Genomic DNA, 11,338 nt, shown 5'->3' on the forward strand with positions numbered 1-11,338 from the left:
TGATCCCCGGATTATTGGATAATTCCAAATGACAACCTTTACTCCTATTTATAAGAAATTAGGAGTAAAGTTAAACCTAATGACGGAATATAACTAAAAAGCCCAGCCCGTCAGTAATATCCACTCGATCGACTACTTAAATCACTCGATCGAGTGAACTTCACTCAGGAACAGCTCGATCGACCTAGAATAGTGCTCGATCGAGCAAGGCTATAAAGGAAACTGGTCGATCGACCATATATTCTGCTCGATCGACTGATTATTGACTCCTAAACCACTCGATCGACTAGAAAAGTACTCGATCGAGTGGATCTTGACTTCAGCAGCTTGTAATTCTCGTTGGTTTGCCTTGACTCGTCCTTTTAGCTCCCGAAACACCTTCACGCATCCCAAGACAGCTATAATTCCCGCTCCAAATCTACTCTTCCTCCAAATGTATGCAAAACGGGCGGTAAATGGCTTGATTCCGCTACTTTCCGGTCTATTCCTGCAATTAAGACAAAATACACCAAAGTAGCATATTCGGGGCATTTCGTAGCATAAAACCACGATAAAAGCATAGAAATACGTGCATAAAATAGGCTAAAAGACTATATAAAATGCACGTATCAAATCTCCCCAAACCAAACCTTTACTCGTCCCCGAGTAAACTCAAAACTATACGCTAATGGAACGGAAAAATAACTCAGAGCTGGCTACAAATGCCCGCTTAAGCCAATTTAATGCAAGAAAACTAACACCTATAGCTAGACAGTCAAATGCAAACGAGTTATAAGATGTTTATAATAAAGCTGAACCGTCGACCTTGCAAGACCCTTAATAATGGACTCTCACGGGTCACTCTTCTCTCATGAAGCAAAGGGTAAGCATATGAATGTAAGAGAGAAGAAGAAAAATAGTCGCTCACCGAGACTACGACCCACATAAACATGCATGCAACTAATATGATAGACAATTCTGACTACCATACATACATTCCAACCAAACAAGGTCCGTCACAGCCGAGGACTTACAAAAATATGGTAAAGTGAGGCAATGGGTAAGAAAAGGCAAAACATTTATGGGAATGTGGAGGTATAGGTGATCAAGCTAGTACCTAAACAGAACCATATGAAACATATCCATTTCCAACTCAATTATGAAATAAGCACCATGCCCTTCATTTGGCATAAAATCTCACCAAACCAAACCAAACATACTCCTCAAATAATGTAAGATGGAACATAGGAGTAGAAACCGTCAACTAACAACATCTTTTTTTTTCTCTTCTTTCTTTTTCTATTTTTTTCATTTTTCTTCTTTTTCATTCCTTTCGGTTTCTTCTTTTTTTATTTTTCGAATTCTCTTTTTTTTTTTCTTTTTCATCACGTTTTTTTTTTCATCATTCTCCTCTCCTTCATAGATTACCAACTCCAATTCAATAGAATATGCGCCAATATTTGATACAATGAAATATATACCGCAAAACAACAATCTAAACTAGCTTGACAAGGCAGGCTAAATTTGGATGTAGCTAAAGGTCAACTGGCAAATTTGGCTAATGTGGAGTTTATGGGTAAAATGAAAGAAAGGGGAAAATGTAAGCACCTCCCTGCATGTGACACCAACCACTAACCCGAATGTATGAAGGCAGAAAGCAATTGAATTTCATATACGTGCAAATTGATGATACATGTTATGCAAGGAGTAACTACTCACAATCCTACATGAAACTGGTCATAAATGACACCAGTTTATACGGCTCTAAATCTTAGAAATTATAAGTAGGTTGCCAAAATTTCAGGTCAAGTCTATTCGTTCAGCTAAATTAAACATAAACTCGTAGATTATGCAATAAGACAAAGCTAAAAGATAACAGTTCAGTGCAAGGCTTAAGCATAAAGACAAATGCAGTGCAATGTCATCATGGAAATCTACCGTTCCGACTCAACCTATATGCAAAAATAAACGTGAAATTTTTGAATTTTAACAATTTTTCAAATTTTATGAGAATTTTATGCATTTAAACAAAAATAAACAACAATGCAAACATAAATAAAACGTGATAATATAAATGCATTAAAAACAATATGCAGACACAGATATGGATGCATAACCTCCCCAAACCAAACCGTACAATGCCCCCATTGTACCAAAACATGGAAAGGAAATGCAAACTAAAGGAGGAAAAGAGTAAATGCGGAAAACTTACAAGATAGCGCGAAATAAGGGACCTCCCCAAACCGACCATGAAATGGGAGGTTGCTAAGGTCCGGAAAACCGTCTCAGGAAGCTAATCCAAGTCAATATCACTCGATGTCTGTTGAACAGTGGTCGATCGAGTGAGTGGGCGTCCAAGAACAACTCGATCGAATGGTGATGTGGTCGATCGAGTGGTTTTGTTTCTGCAGGTGGTCGATCGAGAGGATTGACTGCTCGATCGAGAAGATCTCTCAGCTAAAGTGATCGATCGAGTAGAATGACTACTCGATCGACTGGTCCTCGATGTAATTCCTGCAAAATGGAATTAAAACAGCCCGCAAACTAACAAAAACAAGCTTACTGAGATAGTTTTATGGTATAAGAACCATTTATTACAACTGAAATTGAATAAAAACAAAACAAAATAAAATCGCCGGTTGCCTCCGGGTAGCGCTAACTTCATCAGTCCCAGCTCGACCTTCTTTTTCTTGAGCCTCTAATTAATCATGATCAAAAAAACAGCTCAAAGCGCGCAACATCAAATCATACATCTGCGCATGTGCTACACAAAAGCATAAGTAGCACAAAAGTGGAATAGCAAGGTAGGAAATAAAGATATGTAGACATTTAAGTCTAACAAATTTCCTATGGGCGCTCCTAAATTTATCCACCAAATAAAGGAGCGCGGGAGCAATTGTCAATAATTTAGGGCTCCAAATTAGATTAACAATTTTAAAATGACAAGGATGGTGAGAAATTGCTAATTTATGCGTCCACATATGAGGGGGTATAGCTTTGAAAAAGGAAGCATGAATAAGACGAGGCAATTTACAAATAATAATAAAATTACCGTTTACTACCTCAGGGGGATCACTCTTAATGACGGAATCATAGATAAAAGAATTCATTACCTCTTCCGTGCTAGGAGTAATTACAGACTCAAATTGTCCTTTTGTCGTCCTCGGTGGAATCCGTCCCGTAAATCTCACCTCAAGTGCATCCAGCTTTCGGCTTTGAATAAGGGAGACTCACCATAACCGTTGTCATCATCAAAGTCGTCATCTAAATCAAGCCCAAATGACGAATTACGACTCCCAATGACCAAATCGGTCGATCGAGCGAAATTCGCTCGATCGACCAATCTCTTCCCGCAATTCACTCGATCGAGTGGCAGAATCACTCGATCGAGAACTATCCTCCTGCATTCCACTCGATCGAGTAGAATTTTCACTCGATCGAGCAAGTTCTTGTGGAAAGTCACTCGATCGACCAATAATTGTCACTCGATCGAGTGATTCCTCTGTCTGTGCAACAAATCTTCGCGTGGGGTAGTGAAATACGATAGGAACTCGTCGTCCGAGTCATAGAAGTCATCATCATTGGGCAACACGGTTTCCTTACGAGAAAAACCGCTCTCAGCAAGATAAACCTCTTCTTCTTGCATCTCAGCTGCTAACTGAGCTATTTGTGACTCCAGTTCGAGGATTCGAGCATCCATATATCTATCACTCTCATGTATTTGTGATACAAGCATTCTCATTAAATACGTCGGCTCATGATCTCTTCTCTCTCCATCTCACCGCTAATTGAGCAACTGGAGACTCGAGCTCATCAAATCGCGAGACATATTCTTGCACTTGGAATGCAAGTTCCTCCATCAAGAATTTCAGCTCCGCAAGGTCTTCTTCTTGTATATCAGGGGAATCTTGTTGCGGTGGCCATTGATAGGGCGGATGTGGCGGCACAACTACTGCATGCATTGTGCTCGGCAGAACCACATCTCCCGTAGCGAGATCACCTACGTTTCATATAATGGGACATCGGTGATGGGTCAAAGGTACTCAAGCCTTCCCTTTGACTGTCTTTCACCTAGAACTGTCTAGGTAGTACCTGTAAGGCCTATCAAAACAGCACTAAACAAAAGATTAAAACGGCCTCAAGGGAAAAATCCTCTGAGGCTAAAAACAGATAAAATTTAACAAATAAATAAATAGATTGCCTCCCCGGCAACGGCGCCAAAATTTGATGCGGTCGTTTCTACACCAAAAATAAAATACCTAAATTACTGCTAACAGAAGTCAGCGGCAAGTAGGGTCGATCTCCACAGGGAGGCGGTGTACTATCTATTCGTCTATCTATCTGTCTAATGTCACAATGCTAGGGGTTTGATCGATTTAACTAAACTAGAGATTAAGGCAAGGGAAAAGAATAAGAGAATTAACAGTAAGAGGAAGGGAGTATGCTAGGAGTCGGTCCACCGTGGCAGCTATCAGATCTTATACTATCGGGAATATTAAGGCGATTAGACTATTGATAAGAAGAGCTATGGTCGTCACCTTTCGGTCCTTAAACCGCCCTAGAGCGTAAACAGCTTAACTTTCGCCCTCACTGCAATACCCTATTGTAATTAAGCAAGCCTTCCCTTCCAATCTTTCGATCTAGATCGGGGTTAACTAGAATTATGGTCTCCTGCATGCATTCATTCGACCGGATAACAATTAAATTGCCTAATACAATTCCTATCGCAAGGCTAATCTATTTAATACAGTTAAAGCATCGCTACCACGGCTTCCCTAATCCTAACATACCAAGGGGAAATTAGCTAGACATGGGAATGGGGGAAACAAGAATAAAAGAAATAAAAACAATAAACATTAAATTAAAGAGAGAAGGGAAGAAATAATTACTAAATTAATGGATCCGGAAATGAAGAACAAAAGTAACAGTGTATAGAGAAGGGGAGAAGAGCAACGTGATCCCCGGATTATTGGATAATTCCAAATGACAACCTTTACTCCTATTTATAAGAAATTAGGAGTAAAGTTAAACCTAATGACGGAATATAACTAAAAAGCCCAGCCCGTCAGTAATATCCACTCGATCGACTACTTAAATCACTCGATCCAGTGAACTTCACTCAGGAACAGCTCGATCGACCTAGAATAGTGCTCGATCGAGCAAGGCTATAAAGGAAACTGGTCGATCGACCATATATTCTGCTCGATCGACTGATTATTGACTCCTAAACCACTCGATCGACTAGAAAAGTACTCGATCGAGTGGATCTTGACTTCAGCAGCTTGTAATTCTCGTTGGTTTGCCTTGACTCGTCCTTTTAGCTCCCGAAACACCTTCACGCATCCCAAGACAGCTATAATTCCCGCTCCAAATCTACTCTTCCTCCAAATGTATGCAAAACGGGCGGTAAATGGCTTGATTCCGCTACTTTCCGGTCTATTCCTGCAATTAAGACAAAATACACCAAAGTAGCATATTCGGGGCATTTCGTAGCATAAAACCACGATAAAAGCATAGAAATACGTGCATAAAATAGGCTAAAAGACTATATAAAATGCACGTATCATGTATCTAGTAAGTTAAAGGAGTGTATCTATCAACTTAAAAAAATGTATATAGTAACTTAAAGGAGTGTATCTAGTAAGTTAAAGTAGCGTATCTAGCAACTCAAAGAAATGTATATAGTAACTTAAAGGAGTGTATCTAGTAAGTTAAATGAGCGTATCTAGCAACTTAAAGAAATGTATATAGTAACTTAAAGGAGTGTATCTAGCACTTTAACGGTATGTATCTAGTAACTTAAAAGAGCGTATCTAGCAACTTAAAGAAATGTATCTTGTAACTTAAAGAAGCGTATCTAACACCTTAAAGGTATGTATCTAGTAAGTTAAAGGAGTGTATCTAGCAACTTAAAGAAGTGTTTTTAGTAACTTAAAGGAGTATATCTAGCAACTTAAAGAAATGTATCTAGTAACTTAAAGGCGTATATCGAGCACTTTAAAAGTATGTATCTAGTATCTTAAAGGAGCGTATCTAGCAACTTAAAGAAATGTATCTAGTAAGTTAAAGGAGTGTATCTATTAAAGAAGTGTATTTAGTAACTTAAAGGAGCGTATATAGCAATTTAAAGAAATGTATCTAGTAACTTAAAGGCGTATATCGAGCACTTTAAAAGTATGTATCTAGTAACTTAAAGGAGCGTATCTAGCAACTTAAAAAAATGTATCTAGTAACTTGAAAGAGTATATCGAGCACTCTAAAAGTATGCATCTAATAATTTAAATGAGTATTGTATTATTTTCTTACTAACGGTTGATAATAATTTTACCATTAACAAAAACTAAATAAACTAGGGGAACAAAATTATACTCGGTATAGTTACAGATGAAGTCGACTTTTATTATTAAAAACATCAAAGCAAACAACACTTGCACTAAACGTACAAGTGGATATGATCGACTTTTATCATACAAATCCGCTTACATAAAGTACAAATACGGGTTTAAAATTGCGTTACATACTTTAAACCCGAATGAACTGGACCCAAAGAGGGTCGGGTCTAACAACAATAAAAGTAAGACCCTCATTAACAACACCCAAATTCAAACAAATCGTAGGTGCACCGCACCCATAAATCCAGGACACCAAACAAACTTATAAACATTAGGAGCACTCCAAGCTTTCTTGATCTTAAACCAATCCATCTCTTTATTTTTGAGTCCAATTTCACCACCAGCAGTCATATAACATGGTTATCCAGCCTTTAACCGCCATCCTTTTGGTTCAGGACATGGATTAAAATTGAATACAACATTAAAGTCGACGTCCAATAACTTGTTTTTTTCGTCATCATTTTTATAGAAGAGGAACCGTAGCCGTGTTCCATGTGAACTTTGTTCAGGTTCAAGAGCCACATACAAAGGGCATGGCGAGTTTCGCATCCACCGCCCCCGCCACCACAACCACCGCAAAACAAGACAACCACCAAGCCCAAATACACAAATCGATAGACAAATCGATTGAGGGATCAGAGAATGAAAGAAAGCCAGGAAGGCACCTTTACTAAGGACAACTAGAGTGATAGATCTTTGAGACAAGGAGGATGATACCATTTTGTATTGTTATGAACAAATAATTTTGTTATCTAATGTCACATGCCAATTACTTGACTTGTTACTTTCTTTGCTTCGCATCAATTTGCTCTTAACATTCCCTTTCATGCTTTTCATTTCATTCACTCACTCTTATCTTTGTTATCTTTGTCACCCTTATCATAAAATTTCTCACCTTTTTCCAAAGAAAAATACCAGAATTTCACCGCATCACCCAATAGTAAAATTCATGCAACTTCAGAATTTTCACTATGTTTTCCTAAGTCCGAACAAAGAAACAAAAAGCGAGGAAAATGGGTAATGTACAATTTTTGGTATATGTTTTACTTCTTGCAATGGCTAGTTTGAGAAGTATCAATGCTGTCAATGGAGACGTCTCGGTCCGAATGACGACGTTTTAGGTCTGATAGTGTTCAAATCAGACCTCCAAACCCAACTCCCTCCAGTGGTGACCCGACACATCCAAGATCCACCACACTCAAGCCCCACGAACGTGCGGCATCTAATCACCCCCAACCACCCACCATTGAATAGAGCTCGCAGACGTGTGTGACTCGTTACTCATCCGTCTTCCTCGCTCTACCTTAATCAACCACTAACACTATAACAATCGGCGCCATAACCACCTTAGATCCAATATTTTTTTTTATAAAACTCTATCTTCAATAGATTTTCGAAAAAAGAACCGCATTAATGACCATATCGGATTATTTCGAGTGAAATTGAGTCGATTATCACGAAGACTAACCGGGCTGGCGGTGAGGTAGGACGAAATGAAGAGGATAAAGAAAGAGCGAAAAAGGAGTGTGAGTACCACCGACGTTGGTTGTCGCGTGGTGCGCCGGCGAGATTAATGTCGAAGCTTCGGCGGTAATACTGTGGTGGTGGTGGTGGTTAAGGATGAAGGAGGAAGTAAGATTGGGGATTTGAGTTTCGAATACGAGGTCTGAGTATGATTTGTTGAGTTCTAATCATAGCCTTTAATTAATCTAATCTAAGGGGTTGGGATTTTTAGTTCGCAGTTCGCACCGAACTTTAGGTTCGCACGAGATCCTATATATATATATATATATATATATATATATATATATATATATATATATATATATATATATATATATATATATATATATATATAGGCGGGATCTCGTGAGTTTGGTTCTTACAGTGAGTTGTGAGTTTGGAAAATCTCAACCATTGATTTAAGGAAACCAACGCCTGAGATTGAAACTAAAAAGAAAAAAAAAAAGCCTGACATAGTATATCGTCTTTCTTCCCATAATTCCTATCTTCATTCTCCCTCCACCTCCAAAACAAAAAAAAAACCCAGAATTGGGTAAAAAAACGATTAAAAAATAAAAAATACCTAGAATTTTGGGCAAAATTAGTATACTAGAAATGATATCTCCTGCAATTTCACGAATTCTACCATTAAATTCAACAATATCGTCAATTTTCGACGATATACTATGTCAGGCTTCCTTTCGCAGTTCAATTCAATTGATTTTATATTGGAATATTGTTCAGGCATGGTGTATTATGTTACTCTCATTCGCCTCCTGAAGAATTTTTTGATTGTGAAAAGGCGATTGAAGATTTTCGCGCGTAACTTCTCTTTTCATTAACACTCATCTTACTATTTAGAAAGTTTTATTATTTATTGTTGGATGGTAAAAATCATTTTGCGGCCTTTTCAGGAATCCACCAGTCAACAAGGATCCTACCTTCCTTAAGCAAGAAAATGATTCGCTATGCCTCGAATTTTTCACTCGGATTCAAAGCATTAGAGAAGAGGTTCACCCATACGTCTTTTTTCTCTCTTAACATTTAACCTGCAGTTAACTTATGATGGTGTTGTTACGACCTCAATAGAGAAGTTTTGGCAAGAATAAAAGACCATCTTAAGATAAGTAAGAGTATTGCCTGTTCATGTTTCTTCGATCTGAAATTTATGTCTAGTTGTGTTTGTGGAGGTGGTTGAGTGAACAGGAACAGCCACTTGAATCAATCATTGAGAACCCAGTGAGTTTATGGAGTATAGTAATTGGATTTTCTGATGCCTGTATTGTGAACACGGAATTTGACCACTAAGTTTAACAATCATAGGTGTTCACAGCTGTCCGAGAAAAGGTTGGAAGCAATCTAAACAGATATGCTGCTTCAGAGACTTGAGCAACACCCGGACAACCATGGGTCCGAGGATGGGGTGATATGAGCAAAGCCCAAAACAGCCCTGCCTCAGGAAATCAGTAGCTGTTCAATGCATGACACTTGTAAATTGATCTGTGGCTTTAAATCTGTCACCGCCTCAGGGCAGTGAGCCAATGATGATGTATGTTTAGTTCTTTGGTTTCTTTGTAAATTTTAGTATTAGTCAGTGTCATCTGTAAGAAAAGCCTAATTTCCATAATCAGTTCGAGTGAATTCATCGGTGACCAGAAGTTCGCGTTATCCATAATCTGTCTTTTTACTTTGCTTCACTTCTCAGTTCAGGGCACAAATCAATAGAATATGACTGGAATGATATTGCTGTGAATTTCATACTTTATTTCGCTTATAGGTCAATTAATTTTGTTAGACATTCATGCCCATACCGTTTCGGTGCCGAGACGAGATGAAGCTATTGTGGCAGCATAATGCAGCATAACGTTTTGCCTGCTTGTTTTAGATTGGTCACAATTGATTCATGAGAGCTTGTTTAGACCATGGAAAATCCTGCAGAGATGCACTGTCATTAAGCAGCTTCTCATTATGATACAACAGGCAATAGTTAGCCCATACATGTTTCCTGTGACGTCCAATTGAGTAGGCTAATATCAGATTTGAAGCAAACAGAATATTATTCATTCTTGACTACTACTTTATGCATTCGTTTTTTTTTTAGAACTACGTTATGCATTATTGACTAACTCTATGGAGACGAAGAGGATAAAAATGTAGAAAATGTCTAGGATAAGTTTTATGAAATTTTTAGTATCAAGCTACTTCCCCCATTTACGTGTTTTCTTTTATTTCTAGGCCTTTTATTCTCTGGTAGATATCCCACCTTATGATGTATATACAGTGGAGAATTACTGCGAGTCATTTTATACATGTGAAAGTGAGGCTAATCGAAATAACACCATAATAACACCAAAGTAATAACACAATAGCAACAGAATAACAATGAAATAACAAGTGATAAAAAAAAGTAGTAAAAAAAATCGTGAGACCGGAATAACATCACAATAACACCAGAATAACAATACCACCAGAATAACAACACAATAACACGTGGTAAAAAAACAAGTAAAAAAAGAGTAAAAAATCAAAGTAGTAAAAAAAAATCAAAGTGACACCGGAATAACATCACAATAACAGCAGAATAATAGTAGAATAACAGCACAATAACACGGGGTAAAAAAAGAAAAAAAAAATCAAAGTCGTAAAAAAAATCAAAGTGACACCGGAATAACATCACAATAACACCAGAATAACAGCACAATAACATGCGGTAAAAAAATCAAAGTAGTAAAAAAATTAAAGTAGTAAAAAAATCAAAGTGATACCGGAATAACATCACAATAACAGCAGAATAACAGTAGAATAACAGCACAATAACACATGGTAAAAAAAAAAGAGAAAAAAAAATCAAAGTCGTAAAAAAAATCAAAGTAACAGCAGAATAACATCACAATAACAGCGGAATAACAATAACATGTGGTAAAAAAAAGAGAGAAAAAATCAAAGTCATAAAAAAATCAAAGTAAAAAAAGCACAATAACACGAGGTAAAAAATAAGAGTAAAAAAAATTTCAAGTAAAAAAAATCTGGTACAAAAAGAAAAAGAAAAAAAGGTAACATAATGAGAAAATTAAAGAAAAACATAAGAGAAAAAAAAAATCAAAGTGGTAAAAAAAGCACAATAACAGCATAATAACACGAGATAAAAAAAACAGAAAAAAAAAAAAAAAAAGTAACATTAGAAAAAAAAAAAAAATAATAAATGACAGTGTTTTTATATGACATGTAAGATTAATCTTGGCCATTCATCTCTAATGTAATCTAATGGTTGAGATTTCTCCAACTCACAACTCACCATAAGAACCAACTCACCAAATCCAATCTCTCTCTCTCTCTCTATATATATATATATATATATATATATATATATATATATATATATATATATATATATATATATATATATATATATATATATATATTATATATATATAGATCCAGGATCCGGTGAGAACGATCATTCG

The 11,338-nt window shown here is 36.9% G+C and overlaps 1 long non-coding RNA gene across 1 annotated transcript; it reads left to right on the forward strand.

The window, feature by feature from the left end:
* Positions 1–8,569: 8,569 nt before the first annotated feature.
* On the forward strand, positions 8,570–9,606 carry LOC141590812 (uncharacterized). Its single transcript, XR_012520497.1, has 3 exons — positions 8,570–8,696; positions 8,789–9,113; positions 9,198–9,606. It is a non-coding gene; the product is annotated as an uncharacterized LOC141590812 (long non-coding RNA).
* Positions 9,607–11,338: the final 1,732 nt, after the last annotated feature.

Source organism: Silene latifolia, chromosome 7, assembly GCF_048544455.1.
Source record: "Silene latifolia isolate original U9 population chromosome 7, ASM4854445v1, whole genome shotgun sequence".
NCBI lineage: Eukaryota > Viridiplantae > Streptophyta > Magnoliopsida > Caryophyllales > Caryophyllaceae > Silene > Silene latifolia.